Raw genomic sequence first — 24,518 nt, 5'->3', positions numbered from 1 at the left:
TTAATGTTTGTATGTTTTAATATTTGACTAATTATTGTTTATTTAGGTTTTCATTGACTACTTTGGGGTTTTACACTATAAAAATATTTTTTCAATACATAATGTTGTATCTCTTTTTTTCATTCTACGTAGCTTTTCTTTCTTTGGTATGTTTTATTACATTGATCAGAGTTTTATAAATACTATTAAATGATATTATTAAGGCAAAACCATTATAGCAACTTCCATCCCATCCTGTTATAAATATGTACATTTTTAGTATTCTGAACTAATTTTGATATTAATAATTAGGATACAGTATTTATTATGTTGAAAAATATTTTATTTTTTCTATTTTCACCATTTTATCAGGAACAGATAGTAAATTTTCTCTTCTGCTTTCAAAAAACCTATTAAATTAATAATTTATTTCTTATTTAACCTACTGATATAAAGTACTTCAGTTGTGTAGCTCCTAAATTTGCAAACTTTTGTACTGCTTGGATATATATTATTTTGTTGTGGTAAATAATACTGTATTTTTAAAACAGAATGTATAAATCATTTTTTATTTGAAGTTATTTAATGCATAATCTTTCAGCACTATTATTCCTTCAGTAGAATGACATTAGCAACAAGTATAAAATAGTCCCTTTTGTCATGTTTACTGTTTTGGAGTTTTTTTGCCAAAAATTCTGTCCTGTTTGATATTCATATTGTATTTTTGATTTGGACGTGAACATGTTAGGCTGGAAAAAACTTTGCCATTAAAAAATATTTCTGTGTCCTTTTTCTTTAAGTATGACTTTTTTAAGCACCACCAAATCATTAGACTTTCATTTTAATTTAATCTAAGGATCTTTCCATTTGAATAGGAAAATTTAAGCCATTTATACTTGTCATAATTTTTAAGCTTGATTGAACTTAAACTTTCTTCTCTTAAATCGTTCCTTATTGTTGTCTTTCCATTTTGTCTTTTGAATGGACAATGTTTGTCTTTTTATCTTTGATAATTATTTAGAAAATAGATATCCTGCTTTCAATTCAACTAGTGCCAACACTAAATTGTCTACAACTATACTTACATGCATTCTTATTCAATGACTTGAAAATAAAGCAACAATGCTGCTTCTTCTAATGCTTTTATTTTCTTCCTCTCCTCTTTCCACATTGTGATCACTAGGTACAGATGCTTTATTTAAAAATGTAAAACCCTCCAGGATTATTTTATTGAAAACATTGCTCCCTTAGTAAAAAATATCTAGCTATCAGCATCAATTCCCAATTCACTTTGATTTCACTGTATTTCACTTGTTTTGTCTTTTCCTTCAATGCTTAGTATTAATCTTTTTTACTGGAATTTCTTATTCTTGAGTTTTTATACTATCTCACCTCTCAGTGATCTGGACAATATTTCTCTGCAATTTTTGCAGAAAAGACTTTTGGTTGTTAAATTCTCTGATACCTGGAAGATTTTGTTATTCTGTTGCTTCTATGCATAAGTTGATAATTGAGTAGGCATAAAACGTTTTATGGAACAACTCCATTTCTACATAAATAGCTGTAGTTCCAAATATACCATCGTGTTAAAACTAATACTAGCTGGTACAATGAAAATGATGTAGCTTAGTGCATCAGTGGTGTCATCTCCAATTCCATTTGTAAAATGTCAGCAAGTAGAAGTGATTGAACTCTCATAAGGAAACAACCAGACTTTCTAGCATACTTCAAAGTTGTTTCTCTTAAAATTATGTGGACATTTACCTGTGTTCTTTAAAAAGCTCTTGTTCTATAAAGATGAAGGCAATCTACAAAAGCATATATGTTTTTCCTTCACATGTGCTTTAAGACATTTTCTTTGTCCCAGAAATTTAAAAATTTATTTATTTATGTCTTGCATTCCTTAATTTTGCTCAAAAGAAACCCAACAATGTCAGTGTATTTGTTACATATGGAAAGTTTTCTTTTATTATAACTGAAGTTTTACTTCTAATCCATCTGCTCTATTTTAAAACACTCATTATTTTATCTATAAATTCAAGAAAAGAATGTTTATTTAACAATAATAGTAAATACTATATGTTAAGGTATCTCTTTGGGGTTGGGTAACAACAAGATGTGTATTGCCATTAAGTAGCTTACATTCTAAATTAGAGCTCCATAATTGGTCATCTAATTACCTCTTATCCATTTAACTCTATTCATTTCCTTGGATGTTTAGACTAGTTATGAAATTTTTCCTCTATATCTTTGATTTCTATTTCTGCAGAAGTTTCATCTAGTGCATTTTTTCATTTGGTTATAATATATTCTTATTTTCATCTGTTCTTGTTTAATTAAAAACAATATAGTCTCTCCTATTATATTGTTATAATTACATTCCTAAGAACATTCATATTATCAAATTGGTATTATAAAAACAATTATTTCCAGAGGAAATGGGGCTAGGGGCCAAAGAGCTTCAAATGCATAAAAATAAAATAATTTTACTACAATCTCAACAATAAGTGTGTTTCTGTATCTCTAAATGTTTTTTAACTGAAATTACAACTAATGAATTGGTCTATAAAAACAAGTATATACAATTCTAAACATTACCGATCAAGTAATGGAATACCTACAACATAAAATAAGATCAGACCTTAGATAAGAAGTTTCCAGGACCATAAAATAAAGTACATCAGTTTGTGACTGCCCATGGTAAAGACTATAACAGTAATTGAGCAACTAGCCACTCAAATAAATGTATTCCCATTTTATTTTTTTATGGAATAACTTCATTTCTACATGGATAATTCTAGTTCTAAATATGTCATCATGTTAAAACTAATAATAACTGGTAAAATGCAAATGATGTATCTAAATGTATCAATGGTGTTATCTCCAATTTCATCTATAAAATCCTCAGGAAGTAGAAGTGATTGAACTCTCATTTGAAAACAACCACAGTTTCTGGTACACTTCATGGACTGGGAGATGTTAATTGCTCCACCTCCAAAAGCTGCAAGGAGACCCCATGAAGTGGGAACCCAAAAGGAAAAGAACCCATGCTTTCACAGTGCTTCCATGAAATTCTCCTTTTCCTGTAAGCTCACAGAGTCAGCTTCTGGCACTTACAACTAGAAAACAAAGGAGAAAACAGAAAAGATCAAAGAAAAAAATACCTGTTTGGTGCTAACATACTTCAAGTCACCCATGCACTAGGCTCAAGAAGCCATCAGAGGTGAAGTTTTTTATGTTTGACCATTAAAATGCAGAAATAAAGTTCTGGCCAGGAGCAACTTTGACTCTGTTAGCAGAGGAAACTCTCAAGATACTTCAAGGTCAGCAATACAGAAGACCATATGATAGGGTTTGGCTGTGTCCCCACCCAAATCTCATCTCGAATTTTCACATGTTGTGGGAGGAACCTGGTAGGAGGGAATTGAATCACTGGGGCAAGTCTTTCCCATGCTGTTCTCATGATAGTGAATAAGTCTCACAAAAAAGAGGAGTTCCCCTGCACAAGTTCTTTCTCTTTGCTGGCTGCCATCCATACAAGCCATGACTTGCTCTTCCTTGCCTTCTACCACAATTGTGAGGCTTCCCTAGCCACGTGGAACTGTAAGTTCAATTAAACCTCTCTTTTGTAAATTGCCCAGTCTCAGGTATCTTTATCAGCAGTGTGAAAACAGACTAACACACCATAGGACCATGTCAGCAAGCAAACTGGAATTGAAGAAGCAAACCCTCCATCCCTTCCAATAACTAAAATAGTCTTATTTCTTATATTTTTATTGTTGATAGTTTTCTTTTCAGATGATTCTGAAGCTTTTAAAAGTAATTCAGTAGAAGAGAGTTCATCTACTGAAACTCACTTTGTGTCTTTCTAGAGTCCCCTAAATTAGAATCTTAAAACATGCAATTAGGATAAAAAAGCAGCTTAAAACAGTTTTGTTAAATAAGTCTATTTTTTAATTCAATGAATGATTTTAAAATTAGCTTCATTGTTTTTTAATTTACCATCTGTTAACTCAATAAATATGAGTTCTTAAAGTTATCCTAATTGTCTTGGAATTTGCTGTTTTTGAAGTTGATTAAAATTATTTAAATTAATTTTATTGTATATCCAGACTAGAACAAATCATGTCTGGATTTGAATAGATCTTGGCTAATAATTTATAAATAAATGTGCCCATTTCTACAATGAACCATCTTTGTTTATGCCCCTTAATATGTATTAGTCAATATGTAGACATGCAGAGAAGAAATGCTGATATTAGATAAAGAAGTAAAAAACCAACACAACAATAATTGTTGCCATTAAAAACTGTGACCAAATGCAAAATTTTTGTGAACTCTGTCTCATGTCTAATGAAGAGGAAATGTGGAGTGGTCATCAACTGTGATGCAATTTCTTTTCACTCCACATTACAAGAGATGAAAGAACATGCTATGTTTCTTTAAACATCATCCTGCCTCTGGTCAGTTTATTGGAATAAGGGTGGTCACTGGACTCAAGCAGGCCAATCAGACTCTTCCCCGAGAATTGTGAAAGACAAGAAGATGGTCCTTTCTCAGGGTGGATTGACTGAAGATGGCTCAAGAACAATTGGAAACCATGATTCACTGTGTGAACTGAGGAGGCGGGGAGCTGGACTACTGTGAGGAAGAAAGACAAAGATGAGATACGGAGAGAAAGAACTGACTTGGTTCCCTACAGCACTTCAATAGTTCTTCTATTCCTTTTGTTTGTTTGTTTGTTTGTTTTTGAGACAGAGTCTCTCTCTCTCACCCAGGCTGGAGTGCAATGGCACAATCTCGGCTCACTGTAACCTCCGCCTCCCAGGTTCAAGTGATTCTCCTGCCGCAGCCTCCCAAGTAGCTGGGACTACAGGTGTGTGCCACCATGCCCAGCTGAGTTTTGTATTTTTAGTAGAGACAGGGTTTCACCATGTTGGCTGGGATGGTCTCGATCTCCTGACCTCATGTTCCGCCCACCTCAGCCTCCCAAAGTGCTGAGATTACAGGCATGAGCCACTGTGCCCGGCCAGTTCTTCTATTCTTAAGGCTCCATTGCGCCCCTGATTTTGGATTGCATGAAAATTCCCAATGTGCTTTGCTTAAGCTCACAGAGTGAGCTTCTATCACAGCACTCCAGCCTGGGTGATAAGAGTGGGGCCCTGTCTCAAAAACAACAAAACAAAACAAACAAAAAACTTGAACTAAATGCACAAGAGAGGAAATCCTTCTAGTAGTAATGTTTGTTTAAACAGGAATTTCCAGACATCACTTCTCACTCTGCTTTTTAGATAAACATAACTTTTAAATTTAATGAATCATAGAAACGTGGTCTTGCTATGCTGCCCAGGCTTGACTTGAACTCCTGAGCTAAAGGGGTCCTCCTGCCTCAGCCTCCTGAGTAGCTGGAACTATAGGCACATGCCACTGTGCTGCGTTTTACATTTTAACATGTTTTCTATGGCTCATCTAAGAAATTTTTGTCTATCTACAACTTACCTTATGTTTCCCTATAAAAGCTTCATACTTGCAGCTTCTACACTTGGATCTATAATCGATTGCAAATGAATTTTGCATATGGTATGATATGGATAAATGTTGTTTTGGTTTCCCAAGTGGGTATCTATTTATTCCAGCATTATTTGTTGAAAACACTTCTCGCTGCACATTGGATTACTTTGGTGAAGGTAACAGTGGGGCGAGCGTATGGAAAAGCCATCTGAAACTAAACTAATGACTTAATACTAAAATGAAGAGGTAGACATTTTATTTTTATTAATTGTATTAATGAGCTTAAGGAAATGATAGCAGCTTCTTCACTCAATAAAAATGGGGGTTAATAATTCATTCACCAGAATTTGCTTCCATGAACTCACATGTAATACACCTAAGACCTACCTGATAACTAAGTCAACTCATTTTTTTGTTCCATCCTGTTGCCTGCTTACCCCTTTTCATTATCTGTAAAGTGTGTATCCATTTATGTTTCAAACATTAATGGGAACGAGGCATGCTGGGATCCAGACTGGGGCTGTATTCGTTAGGTGAATACATTTGTCCAAGATTATTAAATAAACACAAACTGATAACCAAATCAAGGCAAGATTCAATTGCTGGTCCTGCTTGTTTCTTTGTCCCATTTTGTTTTGTACTAGGGTTTTGTCTTTTCAATTGCCATCAGCCAACTTCCAGGTTATCTCATGAAGATCCTAGAGTAGTAATATTATTGTATGTCTGAGATGACTTCAAAGTGTCACCTCAAACATACAATAATGCTTTTGACTAATTCTCAAAATCCACTGATTCCCATAGCACAAGTCACAGATCACCTGCACATACATTACCTTAATAGCTGATATGGTTTTGCTCTGTGTCCCCACCCAAATCTCATGTCAAATTGTAATCCCCACGAGTTGAAGGTGGGACATGGTGGGAGGTGACTGGATCATGGGGGTGATTTTAATGGTTTAGCACCACCCTCCTAGTGCTGTCTCAAGATTTGATGATATCTGATGGTTTAAAAGTATGTGGCGGTTCCTTGCTTGCTTGTTCTCTTGCTCTCTCTCTCTCTATCTCTCTTAGTGCTGCCATGTAAGACATATCTTGCTTTCCCTTCAACTTTTGCCATGATTGTAAGTTTCCTGAGGCCTCTCCAGCCATGTGGAACTTTGAGTCAATTAAACCTCTGTTCTTTATAAATTACCCAGTCTCAGGTAGTTCTTCATAGCAGTGTGAAAACGCACTAATACAATAACACACATGGAAAATACTTAATATTTGCCCCAAACACTGAGGTAAATAGGTGAGGCACCTGGCACTGGGGCTGTGACCATCTTAGGTTCTTCTCAGACCCTGCTTTGTCACCTTGAGGGCTGAATGTCTCAGTGTCTTAGAATACTGGTTATATTTTTGTAACATTTTTGGATCATTCATCTTTAAATACGTCTTAAAAATGCTCAGTAGTGGTAGGAGATCTATAGTTTTGGCCAAAAAACCTCGATTTTCCTTATTTCTAAAAAAATTAATTCCAATTTGTCTTTGAGAACCATCCCACCTTCACGTCCAAGCCCACATGGTTTGAGTAGAGTGACTGTACTCCCAAATCCAATGTGGGCATTTGACTCAAGGCTGCTGAGGAGTGAATCATAGGTGCTGACCATGGTGATGAGTGCAGGTTTGGGTACCTGACATTATCTAATACAGTCAAGTTGGGCATAGTTCTTTAGCTTGAAAATTTGAGAAAAAGGAATACTCTTTGTGCTGGGGTTTCATGTCAGAAGAATGGAAGCTAGGAGAAAAGGCAGATTAAGAATGAAGTTCTTAAAAATGAACTCCTTAAAGGAAAAACCAGACTAAGAATAAAGTTAAAAGAGAAGAAAGTATAACCAAAAGATAGCTGATGACATTATTTGAACAGCTAGATCTAATTATGCCTTAAGTAGTTCTTGCATTGTATTTTCCAATTTATGTGCAGGGAGGGGAAGAGAGGGTGACAAAAAATGAAACAAAATAAAAAATAAAACCTTCCTTTTTAAATTGGATTTTTGCTCCTTACAACCCAAGCCCCAAATCCATGTGGATTGCTGAGTAGCATCTGGTTCTACCAAATCTGAATTTCTGGGCATGGACTCAAAGAACCTGCATTTTAAACAAACACTCTATTTAATTCCATACACACTAAAGTTTAAGTTTAAGATCACATCTTTGTTTTGTGGCTGAGGAAACTGAGACTTTAACAAAGTGTCTTTCCCAAGATCATTCAACATTATCTATTTATTCAAGGTGTGGAGGATTATCAGTGAAAAGGACAAAAATCTCTCCCTTTATGGACATTAATAAGCCAGCTGGTTAGTAACAGAATGGGAAATAGAATTCAGTTCAGCCATTTTCTTTTTTATGACTTGATTTCCCTAAGGTCATGCTCTAATAATTTTCTTCTTTAACCCAACACATTTCTGGTTTAAAATCTGAACACTTAAATGGCAAAGATTCTACACTTGGGCAGCATTCATAGCACATAAAAACAGGAGGTACTTTCACAGTTTTGAGGTAAATGTAACTAGTGTATATGGTCTGGTAATCATAAGCATTTCCACCAACCTGATAAAGGAGAGAGCACAGCAGAAGGAAGAAAACGCAGTTCCCACTCCTCCCCCAAAAGTCCCAAGTGGCTGAAAGATCTTTTAAGACTCTTGTTTTTCTTTAAAATTCATGCAAAATGCTACAGTTAATTCCATTATATGTGTGACTGTTTCCATAAGAAAATAATTTCTAAAATCCTCAAGTAAAAAATAAATATTCCAGAAATAGAAGCCATAATTCTCCTTTGGCTTGTGTACCCCCAGCACAACATCATGTCATCCAGGAGTAAGTACTTATACCCCACTTACATCCTAGTAAATTCATTTTTCTATTCTGAAGCACTGTGCATCTACTAACCCCATCTACTATTAGCATCCCTGTAACATGGGTGAGGAAACTGAGGCATAAAGAAATTAGGAGATTTGCTCTAGGTCACATAGGTAGCAACTAATTGAACCAGGATTAGAATCCAGACAGTTGGACACCTAAAGTGGTTTTGCCTAGATGTATTTATTTACTCCAAAGTTCATGTAAAATATAATTTGCTCATGCTGCCCCTTCATATTCAAAATTCACAGAACACATAAAATGGATGATTTTTATTGGTTATAAGTTAGACGAGAAAACTCAAGAACGTTGACTTTCTTTTAGTCAAGAAGATTAAATAAAATTTGTAATCTGTAGAGCCAAGTTGTCAAGAACTTAAAGACCTGATGGCCCAGTGAATTGAATGACTTTTACGAATATGGATGTACCCATGGGACCAAATCTACAAGAAAATGGTCAGCATGTGTTATGAAAGGATACCTAGTATTTCTAACATTTTAATGGTTATAGGAAAGTGTGGTGTGGTGTTGCATATTTCTGACTATTGAGTGGAAGGCAAGTCTGGCATCAAAGCAAGAGAGCAGCTAGTAAGAGTAAGCAATTAGTGGACTAAATTAAAAAATAAAAATTAAATATCCTCAAGACAGTCCTTAGGCGCATGGCTATGGGATAGGTTGAGATAAAACAGACAATAGTCTTCCTTTATTTGAGGTTTATCTTCTGGAGTTTCAGTTACCTGAGGTCAACTGCAGTCTGAAAATAGGTGAATACAGGTTAATAAGTTAACTTTGAGAGAGAGAGAGAGACCATAGTCTCTTTCATTACAGTGTATCATAACTATTCAATTTTATTATTAGCTATGGTTAGTAAAATCTTACTGTGCCTAATTTATAAATTAAACTTCATCACAGGTATGTATGTATAGGACAAAACAGTATACATAGGGTTCAGTACTACCCAGTTTCAGGTATCCACTGGGGATCTTGGAACATATAACTTGCAGATAAAGAGTGGCTAGTGTTCTCTAATGGGTATAAACACTTTGACCTTCAGTAGAAATATACATGCAAAAGCTATACAAAATTTGTCTGCAGGTCAAAACTAGCTTAAGGAATAACAGTGTACTTTAAAATATGGATAAGTTGACAACATTTAATATTCAATTTTTCATATAAATCTAAATTTCCTGCTTTTCTTTGGAGAATGGAAGATCTGACATTTGGCATCAATGGCATTTATTATCCCATTTTGACAGAGGATATATTCTTCACATTGCCATAGCCGCACCACTGCTTATGGTCTTAACTTGGTCTGCTTTAGTCAAGTACATCCATGCATGGCCCAAGGTAGACATAAGAGTTTGCAATTCCTGATGTATGGGATAATGTCCGAACTCCAGAGAATGTCTGCAAGGCCCTTCAGAATTTTTAGCCTTTACAAAGACCCCATGTGTCAGCCTCACTGAATTCCTTACAGTTCCATAAACAATAAGCTTTGTCATGTTCAGTGTCTTTGTCCATGCTAGTCTCCCTGCTTGAAATATCCTCTCTCTACCTCCTCTTTCTGCCTAGAGAAATCTCACTTATCCTCAAGACTTAGTTTAAGTGTCAATTCCTTTACTTTTCTAAATCCTGCCAGCTAGCTATTTGCTTCTTTCTAAGTGTTCACATAACACTTTGTGATTCTATTAGCATCATAATGACTTCTTATTCTGTCTGCCCAATCGGAAAATGTGCCTCTTGAAGAGGAGAACTCTTAATCATCTCCACATCCCCAGTCCTTAAAAGAGTTCCTGGCTTCTACTAGGTAAAAAATGAATATTTACTGAATGAACAACAGTAGGATAAATGAATGAATGAAGGATTTTTAAAATTTGTGTTACAAGATCATATAAGACATTTGACGTTCACAACAAGGGAAGTAGCTACTCAAGACCAAATTTCAAATTTTGATAATGATCATGACATTTTCAGATAACAGTTGTTTAAAATGCCTATTTATTATACCCTTGCCAGGAAAATAAGTCCTGAGAAAACAGAATGTATATAATATTAGTAAATATAAAAGAGTGACATAAAAACAAACCACACTTTGTTAGCGGTTCTAAGGGTACAAGAGGTTGTAGTGGTGCATTCAAAGAGACAGTAGAGAGTAAAAGAAGTCACACAATGTGTTGCGGGAAGTCAGGGACCCTGAGCAGACGGACCAGCTGGAGCCGCGGCAGAGGAATGTAAATTGTGAAGCTTTCATTTTAATATGGACACATATAAGTTCCCAAAATTAAAATTTTTATAATTTCTTACACCTGTCTTTACTGCAATCTCTGAACATAAACTGTGAAGATTTCATGGACATTTATCAGTTCCCAAAATTAATACTTTTACAATTCTTATGCCCATCTTTAATCTCTTAATCCTGTTATCTTTGTAAGCTGAGAATGTCCGTCACCTCAGGATGACTATTGTGTTAAACTGTACAAATTGATTATAAAACATGTGGGTTTGAACAACATGAAATCAGTGCACCTTGAAAAAGAACAAAATAACAGCGATTTTCAGGGAACAAGGGAAGACAACCATAAGGTCTGACTGCCTGCGGGATCGGGCAAAAGAGCCATATTTTCTTCTTGCAGAGAGCCTATAAATGGACATGCAAGTAGGAGAGATATCACTAAATTCTTTTCCTAGCAAGGAATATAATATTAAGACCCTAGGAAAAGAATTGCATTCCTTGGGGGAGGTCTATAAATGGCCACTCTGGGAGTATCTGTCCCATGCAGTTGAGGTAAGGACTGAGATACACCCTGGTCTCCTGCAGTACCCTCAGTCTTACTAGGATTGGGAAACCTCAGCCCTGGTAAATTTGAGGTCAGACCGGTTCTCTGCTCTCGAACCCTGTTTTCTATTAAGATGTTTATCAAGACAATACGTGCACCACTGAACATAGACCCTTATCAGGAGTTTCTGATTTTGCTTTGGTCCTGTTTCCTCAGAAGCATGTGATCTTTGCTCTGCCTTTTGCCCTTTGAAGCATGTGATCTTTGTGACCTACTCCCTGTTCATACACTCCCTTCCCTTTGGAAATCCCTAATAAAAACTTGCAAGTTTTGCGGCTCAGGTGGGCGTCACGGACCTACTGATATGTGATGTCACCCCTGGCGGCCCAGCTGTAAAATTCCTCTTTGTACTTTTTCTCTTTATTTCTCAGACTGGCCGACATTTAGGGAAAAGAGAAAGAACCAATGTTGAAATACTGGGGGTGGGTTCCCCCAATAACAATGTTTCCCTCTAAGCTGGTGGCTACTCTGGCAGTGTTTGCCCTAAAAAAAGGAAGACTTGGGCCATAAACAGGCAGGAAGAGACTGTTTAGCTGGCAGGTAATCATATGGACAAGGATTACTACCAGAATAGTAGTCCGCAGAATTGTGTACCACAGCTGTCTACTCTTGGGTACAAGATAGGCTGCACTATCTGACCTCCTTGTAATGATTCCTTGGAGCCACACAACTAATCCTGGTTAATTCTTTGTGAGGCCATATGATGTGTGCCATTTCTGGGCCATAGCATTTAAATGTCAGCATGAAACCCCCCAGAGTGATCTTTATTTTTGCCATAACAACATGAAACATTCAAGATGGCGACTATTCTATTAGCCAGGGATCTGGAGTGACAGACATGGAACAGACCAGCTAAACTGCAATGAATTCAAAGCATAACCAAGAAAACAACGTTTGCTGTTATAGGCTACTAAAAAATTGGAATTGTTACTCCATTACAACAATGCCTATCTTGACTGATAAACAGATTTGTTCTGTTTGGTTGCCACTGGCAGGACGAAGACTAATTGTTGGAAGTTTTAGGAAGACTAATTCTGTGCAATATAAGGTAAAAACATAATAAAGTATACAAAGATAGAATGAAATACTTTTGAAATTATCCATTCACTTGCACAATATATAGTGAACTCTACTCTCTGGTAAGTAATGTATAGGTAAAAATCCTTGCTTTAATGGTGGTAAGTAGAAAGTTCCCCTTCACACCCAAAATGTCTGCATTGAATGGCCTCTGAAGATTTGACGGAACAAATTAACTTTAAAAATACCTTCCAACCTAGAGCTTTAGGATCTCTAACTCCTCTGGTCTTAAAATAATAGAAAATACATATATATATATATTTTTTTTTTTCCTCAAGTATTTCTTCAATTCAAACCACGAATTAATCCATTGTCTTTTCACATTTTGATGTCATTTTTCCAGCAAATAAGTTCCTTCAAGGCCAGTGCTGTTTTATCCTTTCTCTTGATGTTTCTTCTAATGTTTAGTAGGCAATATTTTATTGTCTATTCTTTTAAGGAAAATAACCAGTGTAGCTTTTGATACCAGCTACTGTTATTGGCCATTTGATATGTTCCAGATTTGTCTTTCAGTCATTTAAGTTAGATTTGGACTTGCCAAAAAAATCTAGTAGCACAACTATATTATTGCGTTAGCTCATTTGAGGTGCTATAACAAAGTATCTTGGACTGGGTAATTTATAAGCAACAGAAATTTATTGCTCACAGTTCTGGAAGCTGGGGAGTCCAAGATTACAGCACCAGCATATTCAGCGTCTGGTGAAGGCTCACTCCTTGCTTCACAGATGGCACTTTTATTGCTGTGTCCTCACACAATGGAAGGGGCAAGGTAGCTAGATTCAGCCTGTCTTATAAAGGCACACCTCCCACTCACGAAGGTTGGAGCCTTCATGACTTAATCACTTCCCAAAGGCCCTACTTCTCAATACTATCACTTTTGATATTAGGTTCTAACACATGAACCCTAATATTGGGGGAACACTAACATTCAGACCATAGCAACTAACCAAATAACTTCCAGATTAAATGCCCCTTTCTTCTGAAAAATGGTCTTAGCCTTGTGCTATGAAATCTGTGGCCAACTACAATATTTTATTAACATCTTAATATTTAATAAATTCCTACTATGTGGAGGTGTAACGTTTAAGAGCTTATCAAACTATGTTATTTAATGTACTGCACTCAGAATTACATAATTCTGTATTCTAATAGAGCCCATGAGCTCTCTGTACAAGACTACTTGGAGGAAAAAGCAAATTCAAAAAATGAGGGGCAAAATGGTCTCTTGGTTCAACTCGGGGAGCATATCATACTTTCAGTTATAGGGGCTTGGCTGATAACTTGGGGAAGCAGATGAGTATATAAGAGTGTAAGAAAGTAAAAAAAACAAATCTTTTTTAAAAATTTCAAATTTCTGTTCAGCTTCGTATCAGGCTTTCAGAATTGGAAAATCAACTGCCTGCTACCATAAATTACTGTTATGCAGTAATTAAATACTGAGAATGTATTTTTTTCCATTCCAAACCCTGATGTCTTTCTCAGATACAGATATTGTTACTGGTTAGGAAATTTAGCATTTTGATAAATTAAGGCAGGAGGATTTAATGTCTCCTGGGAACTGTGGGGGCAGAAAGTGATCCTAGAAAGAAAACATTTTACTGTTTTCCTCATTATAATCATTTATATCTTTTTGCTTTGCTTTACAGAACTAGGAGTTGTGGTGGGCACTTGTGTCTTTAAAAAGGAGGGTTGGTTCACTAAAAGAACCGTAATTCATAATTTTAAAAAAATCCTATATGTTTGGAATTATGGTCTCAGCATAAACTGGTGATCAACTGAAAAAAGATGAATAAATTCCAGGGAATTCAATAACCATGGATACGGGAAAAAGCAGCATGAATACATGCTGTATTCTCCTTTATTTAGAAAAACCACACAAAAATACAGCACAGTTGATGTGTTTGTTACCAGGGCTTGAAAGTCGAATCAACCACTGTGTAAAAGATAAAATAAGACTGCACGGATATCAGGATTTTCCCAGCGTGCTTTATTCATAGCCATCTGACACAACAGGACCTAACAGAGCTTTTAGGAAAAACTGAATTCTCAGCCCACAATCACTTTCCAGGAACTTCCCTGCAAACAGTGCTGTGCGCTGGCAGGATGGAAATCTTAGCAATCTCCCTCCTGCTTCCACAGTTCCCTCCTCTCTAAATAAAATTATTTATGGGGACTTAATGAGAGAGCAAGCCTTGTGTGAAAGGAATTCAAGAAAGTGCGGCTTCTAAAAATACACCTAGGCAGCTCTACAGTCCTTATTGTTACAACCTGACGTTTTGCAGTTCATGCCATGAACCTAACTACACTTCTTGCCAAATACACACACGCGTACAAAAAGGAGGAAAAGTAAAAACTATGTTTTCTCTTTCTGCAATCCCTTTAACTTTGAGTAAACATTAGTAATTTTCTGTTGACATACTCAATGCAAATTTCCCAAAGGCTACACAATACAAAACAAAAGACCTGTTAGCTTCCTCAGAGCTGAGGGGAGGAGAGGCAGGGGGGCAGGGGGAGAGAAATAAAGTTATGAAGGTCCAGTCTCTCCTAAGCCTGCGGTCCTGAGCCTCCTCCAGTCACCCTAGTCTTTTTGTAGAGATATTTTGAGTTTCAGTCTCCACTTGGGAAGGTTCCTTGACCCCTTCTCTCCCAAGTCCCCTGTCAATAAAATCCTCATCTCTCCCGCTTTGCCGCCAGCTTTCTGGGGAAACTGGACCTTGCTTAGGCGTCTTGTTCCAGTGGGCTGAAAAGTACAGCTGGTGACGTGAGGATAAATATTTAAACAAATGGGCTGGGTCACAGCGTGGGGGTCTTCAAGAGAGGGCCTGCTCCTCCTTCCGCCACGTGCTCCTCACTTGGGGTGCAAGGCTCCTGGATAGGGGGCTAAGAGGGACGAGGGTGGGATGAAGAGAGATGGACAGACCAGGCTGTAAGTGAAGGAGGCCCTCTAGGAAACATCGTCTCGACCGAACATTGACAGAGAAAAAAAAATTGGCCCACATGCCCCTAGTGGGGAAGCATACACCCCACGCAGGCTGGGTTGAGGTGGGGGTGCTTCGAGGCCTCTCACCTGACTTCCTCCTCCGCCTGCACACACACTACAGTAACCCCCTCTACTCACCCCCCAAAACCCAGCCAAAGAACGAACAACAAGAGGAAGCCGCAGGCGACAATAGGAGGGGTGCGCGTGGTGGGGGCCCCGGAGAGGTGAGGGGGCAGGGTTGGCGGGCGACGAGAACCGCGCCGCGCACCCCAAGCGCACCCCAAGCGCCCACACTTACCCCTCGAGGCTGAGGGTCCTGTCTTCCGCGCCAACCCCGTGCGCGCCCCCTCGCCCGCCCTCGCGCCCTCCGGCCCGCCGCCCCACACCGGCCGGCGGCTGGGAGGGAGCCCGGGAGCCGCGCGCCAGCGGCGGCGGCGGCGGCTCGGCTCGGCTCGGCCTCGGGCTTCAGTGCGCCTAGTGTAGCCAGCGGCCGCCGAGGCTCCCACCGCCAGGGGAGAAGCCGGCGGGCGCTAGGAGGCGGCCCGGGCCCTGGCCGCCCACTGGCCAGCCCGCGCCGCACGAGCCCGAGCGGCGGCTGCGCGGGGTCTGCCGAGCCCCCGGGCGCAGCGTGCCCGGCCCGAAGCGCCACGGCTTGGAATGCGCGTCCCGGGTGGCTGCGGGCTCCCGCGGGGGCGTCCGGCCGCTCCGGTGCGCCTGCAAGACTGCGGCGCCGCGACCGCCGGAGCCCGAGAGGCAGCTCCCGCGGCCCCTCCCCCTCCCACGCCCGCCCGCGCCCTCCCTCTTCCCCCACTCGCCCGTTAACATCTCCTCCCTCCCCCTCCTTCTCTTCCTTCCCTTGGCCCCGCGCGCTCGCTCGCTCGCTTCTCGCCTCGCTCTCCCCTTTAAACGCCCACTTCGGATGGGGAAAGAGGACAACTTGAAGTCAAGTTGCAATTAACTTCCGCGGCAGCCGCAGCTCCGGCGGCGGCGGCGGCGGCGGCAGGAGAGGCAGAAGCCGCCGCCTCGGAAGTCCGACGCCGGCGCGCCCGCCCGGGGAGCCGTTCCTGGTTTCAGGCCCGCACTCGACAGCCACCGCCGCCCCCAACGTCCATGCCTGAGTGAGTTCTGCTCTTTTGCCTCCCTTTTCCCCTTGCTACTCTTACTGTTTTATCTCTGTCTCTCTTTTTCCGGAATCAAACCAAACTTCTCTGTAGCACCCACCCCGCGTCCCCTGTTGGGGCGGCTGGGCTCCCCTCTCGTGGGCGCAGGGTTTCAAGGGTCTTCTGAGCCCCTTTTCTCACGCAGTCGGACCTCAGAGGGGTGGGCTGGTAAAGTAGGGGAGAGTGATCGGGATAAGGGACTTGAAGATGCCATTCGTTCTCTGTCTGGGTGTGGACACATCACCACACCTGCCCAACAGACCCTGGCTGAACAAACTCCTTCAGGTCACCGGTATGGCCCGTTTTAGAAGAGGAAAGGGGAGTGGAAAAGACCGAAGGAAGCAAATGGGGAAAGGGGGAGCCTCTCTGTGCGTTCTGGAGCCGGGCGGGCAGTAAGGTGCCTGGAGGAGTGGGCTGCGGGAGTGGTAATGTTCCCCCGCTGGATCGCGAGTCTGCTCAGCATCCTTTCCCGGTCCATCTCCGCCTCCCTCCGCTCCCTGCCGGCGCGACTGATGGTAAGCATCGGCGAAGAGGGGCCTGGGAAGTTTGTGGCAACTTCTGCATCCCGGGAGCTACTTGGGCGCCGGGGCGCTCAAGTTGGAGCCCGGAGTTTGAAAGCGGCGGCACTCCCCATTTCAAGCCCTCGCTGGCTGTAGCGAGGCTGGTCCGGGAGAGGCTGCTGGCGTGAATGTGGGTTTGGAGTTGGGCAAGAGGCAGAAGAAAGGGCCACCCTCTTAGCTGGGGCCGGGACATCACAGGTGCAGCCTCGGAGTCCACACCGTGTCTCCCTCCTGCTCTCCAGACCCGAGCGCGGTGGCCTTTTCCTATTGCTCCAGTGCCAAGGCTCCTGGGGCGGCAGAACTGGGGTTTGGGAAACCACGACGAGAAGGACGAAGCAGGCAGGTGGCAGGTCTGGGGAGTGCCACGTGCGTACCGGGGAAACACAGGTTCCTCTTGGGATGACCTCAGAAGACCAACAGGAGGAAGGGGCATAGGGATCTCCTTGAAGGTTTTGGCCTTGGCCTCCACTGGGGTGTTGCAAATTTCACTAACAAATGTCAACCACAGGGTCCTCTCTCAAAGTGTCCTGGTTGGCAACTTTGACCTCTGCGCCCTTCCTTGGTGAACTTTCTCAGCGGCATTCCGGACTTACAAGCAAATGTTCTAAGACTTGGACTCCACATGGTTATAAAAGAGACAGGGAAAACAGAAAGATGCCCTATTCCCCCAGAGAACCTTACTGCTCTGACTGACTGGGGTTCCATGTTTGCATACTTGGAGGCCAGGGGACCTGACTTTCTCAAGGGGGAGGGTGTAGGGTAAGAAGGAGTAAAATGTGACCACTCGGTGTCAGGTTTTGTCCTAAGCAATCTCTGATATTTACGGTGTTTGTACTGCTGACAGAGTAACTCATCCCGTTGAAACTTAGTTGAAATTTACACTCTAAAGTGGATTTTTCTGAGATGTCAGTAATGTGAGATTTATTCTGTGGTCAAATGTAGCTGCAAAAATCAAAAACAAAACCCATGCTTTAAGTCTGAAGAAAACCAAGGTTGAGGTGTTTGCTCTAAAAACCTCTCATCTCCTGTATGGTACTAGTGCTATGATTTAGCAGTAGTCCTTTATTTCTATTGCATATTATTTTCGTAGAACAGTAGTACATTCATATACTGGCTGCTCCAGTCTGCTGGCAAACATTAGCATTCAAGCTTACATTTTTGACAAATGTGCAGACAGGAATAGCATGAATAGGCATCTTAAATATTAACAACCTAAGCATCTGTTGTGAAACAAATTTAATATATTTACTCTGTTTTTCTCACATTGTTAGAAAAGGTTATAATAAGTGCATAATTTCAACTTTAGTTAGCAGAAGTAACTGGCTGTATCTTTCACTACCTCTCCAAGTGTTTAACACAATCACCAGACATAAATACTTTAATTAACTTGGTTAAGCACATTATTAAATACACTGTAGACAATGTGTATACTATATTAAATGTAACAGTAGCAAACTGTTTATTCTATTTATACACATTTTAAATGACTATGCATTTTATAAATATACCAAATATGCTTATTCTTCATCTTTATTTGACACTTATTCATTTTTTTCTAATGAAAACAGTATTTTAAATGTAGAGTTGTTCAGTCATATGCAATACATAATATGTAAACAGTAGCTATAAAATACAAGGCATTGTCAAATTTGGATAATACTACATCTAACATTATACAAGGGAAATAAAATCATGATCCAATTTTGTATTTCTTTCTGAATAATGAATATAAATGATGTATGAAAAAAGAAGAAATAGGGATTTCCCTCCTAAAGTACTAGCTCCTTAAAATTTGGTAGGAGGGCAGGATGGGGTGAGAAAAAAGAGAGAGAAGACCTAAATAACTTCCAAAAGTCTGAATAGTTATTTCCAGAATCAATGCATTCCTCACTTTCCCACAAGCTGAAATATGTAATAAATAATAGTTCTTTGTATGTAAAAGTATTCAAAAGGAATGTTTTTTGTTCAGATTTGTAAGAAATTAATATATTCTTTGGTCAATAATCTACAAAAGTAGTTCTTTTGTCTCCCAGCATCTTAAGGACGACAACAAAATGAATATTGGTTTATTTCTGCAAAGAAATCTGTTGCCAGCTATATGAACTTGTGATTAAATAAGACATGATATGCTGAGTGATGGTAAAGAAATACTGCATTAACTTAGTAAAGACTAAAATATCTGGAGGAGAATTTTCAGTTCTTTTTCATATGACAGGTTGTGGATTGTAAATTAGGCCTAAAAGGTCAGGTGACAGGCACCTGTTCCTCATTATTGTAAAAATATTTTGGTTACAAACACTATTAAGCTAAACACAACATGGATATACAGCAGGGACACTATAAAGCACTCTAGTGGGTTTTCATCTGCTCTGTAAATTTCCAAAAGGACTATACATAGATATACCCTTTACACACATCGTTTCTTCCATACATGTTGTCTTGGATGACTGTAATTAATATATTAGTACTTGGAATTGATGAAGCATATAAAATAAATGCATATGACTAAAGCAATCTTCAGACTATTTCTAGATGATGTAGTTGAATGCAAAATGTTTTTTAATCTCTTTTCCTTTTCAATATATTGATTATCAGAATTCTGTTCATGTTATAGATAGAAACCTCCCCAAATTGCCTTTTACACTTTTAGATAAGATAGGTTCTTATTTTAAATGATGCCACGAAGTATTTTGCTCAGTACTCATATAAAAAGAAAATTAGTTGCTATATACTGTCATAGCTTTATGGCATACATAAAATAGAGAAAACATGTTTTACATGAATGCTGTTAGGAAGGGTATCATCATTTGATCTTCAAACTTGCCACTTCTCTCAGGAGAGTTCAGCAATATTTCTATTGGAATTAAGGAATGGGGTTTGATTTTTATGAATGGTTTATCTTCAGATATTTCAGAGAGCAGAATAAGCATACATATTGAAAAGACTAAAGTGGCACAAGGTTGCAAAAGATTAAAGGTGCCAGGTGCTTTTAATTAACAAATGGGGACTACCTCGAGTAAATCAGATAACTCAGATTAAGTTCTATGATATTTCAAAATGTTTTCTGTCTTTTTCGGTTTTGTATGGTTTGTGCTTATTATATTAAGTATTCATTTTTAGCATTTGTGATCAGATTACAGAACAGTCATTACTCTTGCTTTTCAAATTGATTTGGTTTTCAAACTCTAAAACTCTGTGATGATTTTTACAAATTGGTTTACATTTTGACAGAACAGAGTTAAGTTAATTAATAGATCAGGCACGAAAAATCATCCACAGTAGGGTATATTTTCTGGTAAAATGAAAGTTATGTTTCAGCATGATGAGCATCAGGCTTCAGTAATCTGTTCCTCGTGTGGAATGAACACTTCCTACTTCGAGCTAGCAGGCACCTACTGTTTATTTACGCTGCATTAAACTGACAGTGCAGCAATCAGAGGAAAAATATTACTTACCTTCCTGAAGTAAATACCAGTTTATAGGTTAGTGCACGTATTTATATTCCTGTCACCACTAAATAACGGCTCTGTCTCCATTTTAATATCTACCTATGCTATAATCCAGGGCTTCAGACTCTTCCTAGTTGGGGATAGGGGTCGAGAGGAGTTTTTCTTATTTCCCTATGGCAAAACTTTAAAGACAAGTAATTTCATCTTCTCATTTCTGTCATGTGAGAACCAGTTGAAAGAAATGTTACGCACTTTTACTTTGCATACCTCAACTATAACATCAAAACCCCAAAAGAATCTGCATGCCACTTAAAATAGTTATCTTAAAGCAACCTCAGGATAAATATGTTCAAACACATTCAAATGTGTTTTGCTAAATTAACTTTCTACAAAGTTCCAAAAAGATTAAACTATTTGATTCCTCAGATAATAACTTCAATAAAATGTCTCCTCTTCCAAGTCTTACATGGAATGTTTGAGTTTTTAATGGAGTTCTGAAAATATGAATACAAAGTGGGGCTCATTGATTGATTTATTGATTGACTCTCTGAGCTTTTCTCTGAAAATAGTCTTACCTCCTTCATTTGACTTCTTGTTAATCTGCCATCCTTAAAATAAGGGCGATTTCTACCTTGTTATAATACTAAATGTATTTGTTGTTTTCTTTTAAGTTAAAAATCCTTTCTCTTTCAAGACCCCTTTGAAACATCAAAATACTGTTAAAGTTGAATTCCAGAACTCACAATTAATTTGAGAAAAGGCTTATTTTCATTTAAATTATCTAAGAAGCGGTTACACTTAACTGTCTATACACAATTATCAATACCTAATCACATATTCCACTGACATCAGGGTAGAATATAGTCTTAATACAACATATAAATCAAATCTGTTGCAGAAGATTCTTCTCCACTATACCGAAGAAAAAGTGTCTACTATAGTAATTTATATATCGTTCCTAAATGATGTTCTCAATGGTAAGTCTATTTAAACTTGATGTCTTCATAGAGTGTGATCAACACATTAACACACATTATTTCATACTTTTGAACTTACGCCAGTGGTACCTTTTGCTGTTTATTTTTTTAAGTCTTTTTTGAGATTAGATATTTCAGAGTAAATAGATACAGATTGTGTGTATATCTATTCAGGGTGAGATTTAGTAGTGTAGCATTTCTCCAACATATTGACCTATTTTTATGCTTTCAAGTTATTTTGTATCACTTCTACAGTTGTTGCAGTTTGAAAGTTCATAATCGAAATTCTAATAACCTCTTTCAATGGAATTTCAAGGATGTAATTCAGTTTATGTGGTGATGTAGTTTAGTTGCAAGAGATGAAAATTAGTTAACTGGTACCTCAGGATTTATGTCCCTGGTTTCTGCTGAAATTTATTCAATCCAGTTATTTGACATTTGGTAGAGAAGTGGCTTGTAATCAAAAATTAAGAGTTGGTTCAGTTTCCAGTGGAGGAAAGATTTTGCTGGATAAAACATTTAACTGTGCAATATTTTATTACACTCATCACTCATTTTAGAGCCTGCTTATTGTTGCACACATTTTTGAATACCTAGGGGTGCACATCCCCAGATGAGGCTGAAATGCTTGCAGAAGAAGCAGATGTCAGACTGTACCTGGCTGTGCCTTTACTAGTACCTATGTGAACTTGAGCTGGCCCCCCCTCTTCTACACCCCTTCCCCCCCAGGTGTGCAGGAAGTAGAGGGCGTTATACTGGGTGAAGTGGGTGGACTCTACCCAGAGCTATGACCTGATTTGTGACGCACCCTCAGAACTGCAGTAATGGTCCAGCTGCTTCACAGGCAACTGGTAACCACCTCATTTGGGGATGTTTCTGCCTTGCTAGCAGTGCCAGAGAAAACTTCATCATTGTCACCTCATCAAAGACTACTTTTTCAGACATCTCCTGTAGGGCTAGATTCGGAGAACAGCTTCTGATATTTGGAGGGTAAGTGCCAGAAAAGTTACTATAATGTTACATATGGAGAATCAGGACTCCAGCCACAGTGACAGATAGGCATTGAGTGTTCGGGGGAGGGCTTTCTGTTGGGATGTTGCTTTTTCTCAGCTCTAGAAAATTTGGGGCCAGATACTAAGAAAAATTCTTCAGTGGGCATTCTTTTTTGGGTGGTGAGATGTAGTAGCAAGTTCCCAGGGAGAATTATTAGACCTTCTTGAAATATTTAAAGAAAAGGTAGTCAGTAATCTGTGTGAGGGGGCAATTCTTTAGATTCAGTTTTCCTGGAAGCTAGGCATGTAGTAGAGTTGATTGCTAGAGATTCCTCTATAGTCTTATTCAATGGTTCCTGATATGCCATTAAGAGCATGTAAGTGACAATTTGGCCTTTTAATGTTTATAATGTTAAGGACTTTAAGGCAAAAGAGGTTTTATGTTATAAATATTTTATTGTAATAATTATTGTAAATAAAATAGAACCTAGTGTATGCAGATACCTTTGAAATGGAGATAGTCTTGAATATAGCATATCCATAATTAGCTGTTTGATATTGAATGCAATTGAGTTTTCCTGTTCCAGTGAAACAGACAATGGAAATCATTGGGGACTAACAACAGGGCTATGTGATTCTTGATATAGCAAGCCTTTCTTTCCCCCAGAAAATATTTTATCAGTGAATAAAGTACTAAATTAAAATGCATACAGTTTTAATTTTTTTAAAAATCTATAGAATTTGTAAAATAATCCAAATGCTTCCCATTGTATTTTCACCAACTGAAATGATACTTGGATAGATGTTCTGTTTAATAGTAGACAGTTATCTCTAGACTGTGAGAGGAAAAAACAATATTTTAATAACTACGTTTTAAAATTTTTCTTAGAGTTCCATTTCCCTTTGGGTGGTTTAAGAGGACTCAGAAACAATTTAGTACATTATCTTAAAAGTTTAACAATGACAGCTTGTATAAAATCACTGTATTTTAATAATACTGTATGCTTATTAGTGTTATTAGAGGAGTAGACAGTTAATTACAGCCTTTTCTGAGGCATGTTAACTATATATTAACAACCATGTTAAAAAAGAATGATGTATACCCTTAACATACAAGCGGCTGCTTGCTTGATTCTTTAAAAAAATTCTTTTAGAATGTATGAGTCAGGGTTTTGGTTCAGAATTATGAAAGGTTTTCTATTAAAGCAACTTAATTTTAAAACTTTTCACTGGATTATAAAATTTTCTCCTTTTTTTTCTTTATATAGTGTTGACCTGATAGTTTTTGCCAGTGTCATTAGAAATTATTGCCCCTCAGTGGTTTCAGTTTTTCCAAATTGTATTTTGAGATACCCATGTTTTCTGGTTTTTTGATGACTTTGGCCAACATAATCCATTAAAAGCTTATTCAATTGATTTTGCTCCTCTTAATACTTCTTTTTGTGTTATAATTTTAATCACTTTTTCTTTAGCCAAATTGTGATTACTTCCAACTCTGTATAATCTAATGTTTTACATACATTTCAGCAGTCAATCACAGAGGTAGTTCTAAGATTATTTCATTGTCTAAATCTCAAACCTGGATTTTCACTATGGCTTCCGGCATGACAAAACAATGGGTGACTGAAACTAGAGGGATTTAAAGCTAGACTTAGCCTTACTTAGACAATTCTATCAAATTGGTTAACTATTTGAATTATCTTGGTTGATTTGAATTTGTAGATCTCGTAACCTCGTAATATGCCTCTTAAAACGCACTAGTATTCCCACTTTTGAAGTTTATAGAAGCTGCTATATATTTCTGTAAGTATTAAACTATAAAAAGTAAGTAATAAGGTACGTCTGTGTTATATAAAATAGAAAGTTCATAGTTAGCATTCTGTGCCTTGTACATATTGAGCACTCATTAAAGAATTGCTAAATTAAAAATAAAATATAAAATGTAGCTTGTGCCGATAAAGATTTATTGGCGAAGAGACTTTTCTTTCTAATTTTCTGTTTTTACTGGGGTTATCTGAACACTTAATCTGCATATGCCTCATTTTCTGTATAATTGGATGATTTTTTTTTTTTTTTTTTTTTTTTTTTTTTTTTTTTTT

The 24,518-nt window shown here is 38.3% G+C and overlaps 1 protein-coding gene and 1 long non-coding RNA gene across 2 annotated transcripts in view; one reads left to right on the top strand and one right to left on the bottom strand.

Annotated features, from left to right (window-relative positions):
* LOC108532122 (uncharacterized) overlaps positions 1 to 15,632 on the bottom strand; it is an 89,780-nt gene extending 74,148 nt beyond the window's left edge. The window contains exon 1 of the long non-coding RNA XR_001886365.1: positions 15,580 to 15,632. This is a non-coding gene — a long non-coding RNA (uncharacterized LOC108532122). The remainder of the gene's footprint in view (positions 1 to 15,579) is intronic.
* Positions 15,633 to 16,124: 492 nt separating this feature from the next.
* The window catches only part of SATB1 (SATB homeobox 1), a 101,380-nt gene continuing 92,986 nt past the window's right edge, over positions 16,125 to 24,518 (top strand). The window contains exon 1 of the mRNA XM_017875891.1: positions 16,125 to 16,399. The gene's annotated coding sequence lies outside the window, so the exon portion shown is untranslated. The remainder of the gene's footprint in view (positions 16,400 to 24,518) is intronic.

Source organism: Rhinopithecus bieti, unplaced genomic scaffold (assembly GCF_001698545.2).
Source record: "Rhinopithecus bieti isolate Rb0 unplaced genomic scaffold, ASM169854v2 scaffold_8220, whole genome shotgun sequence".
In the NCBI taxonomy this organism is placed as follows: Eukaryota; Metazoa; Chordata; class Mammalia; order Primates; family Cercopithecidae; genus Rhinopithecus; species Rhinopithecus bieti.
Note: the sequence above shows the minus strand (reverse complement) of the source record. Positions and strands in the feature narration are given on the sequence as shown.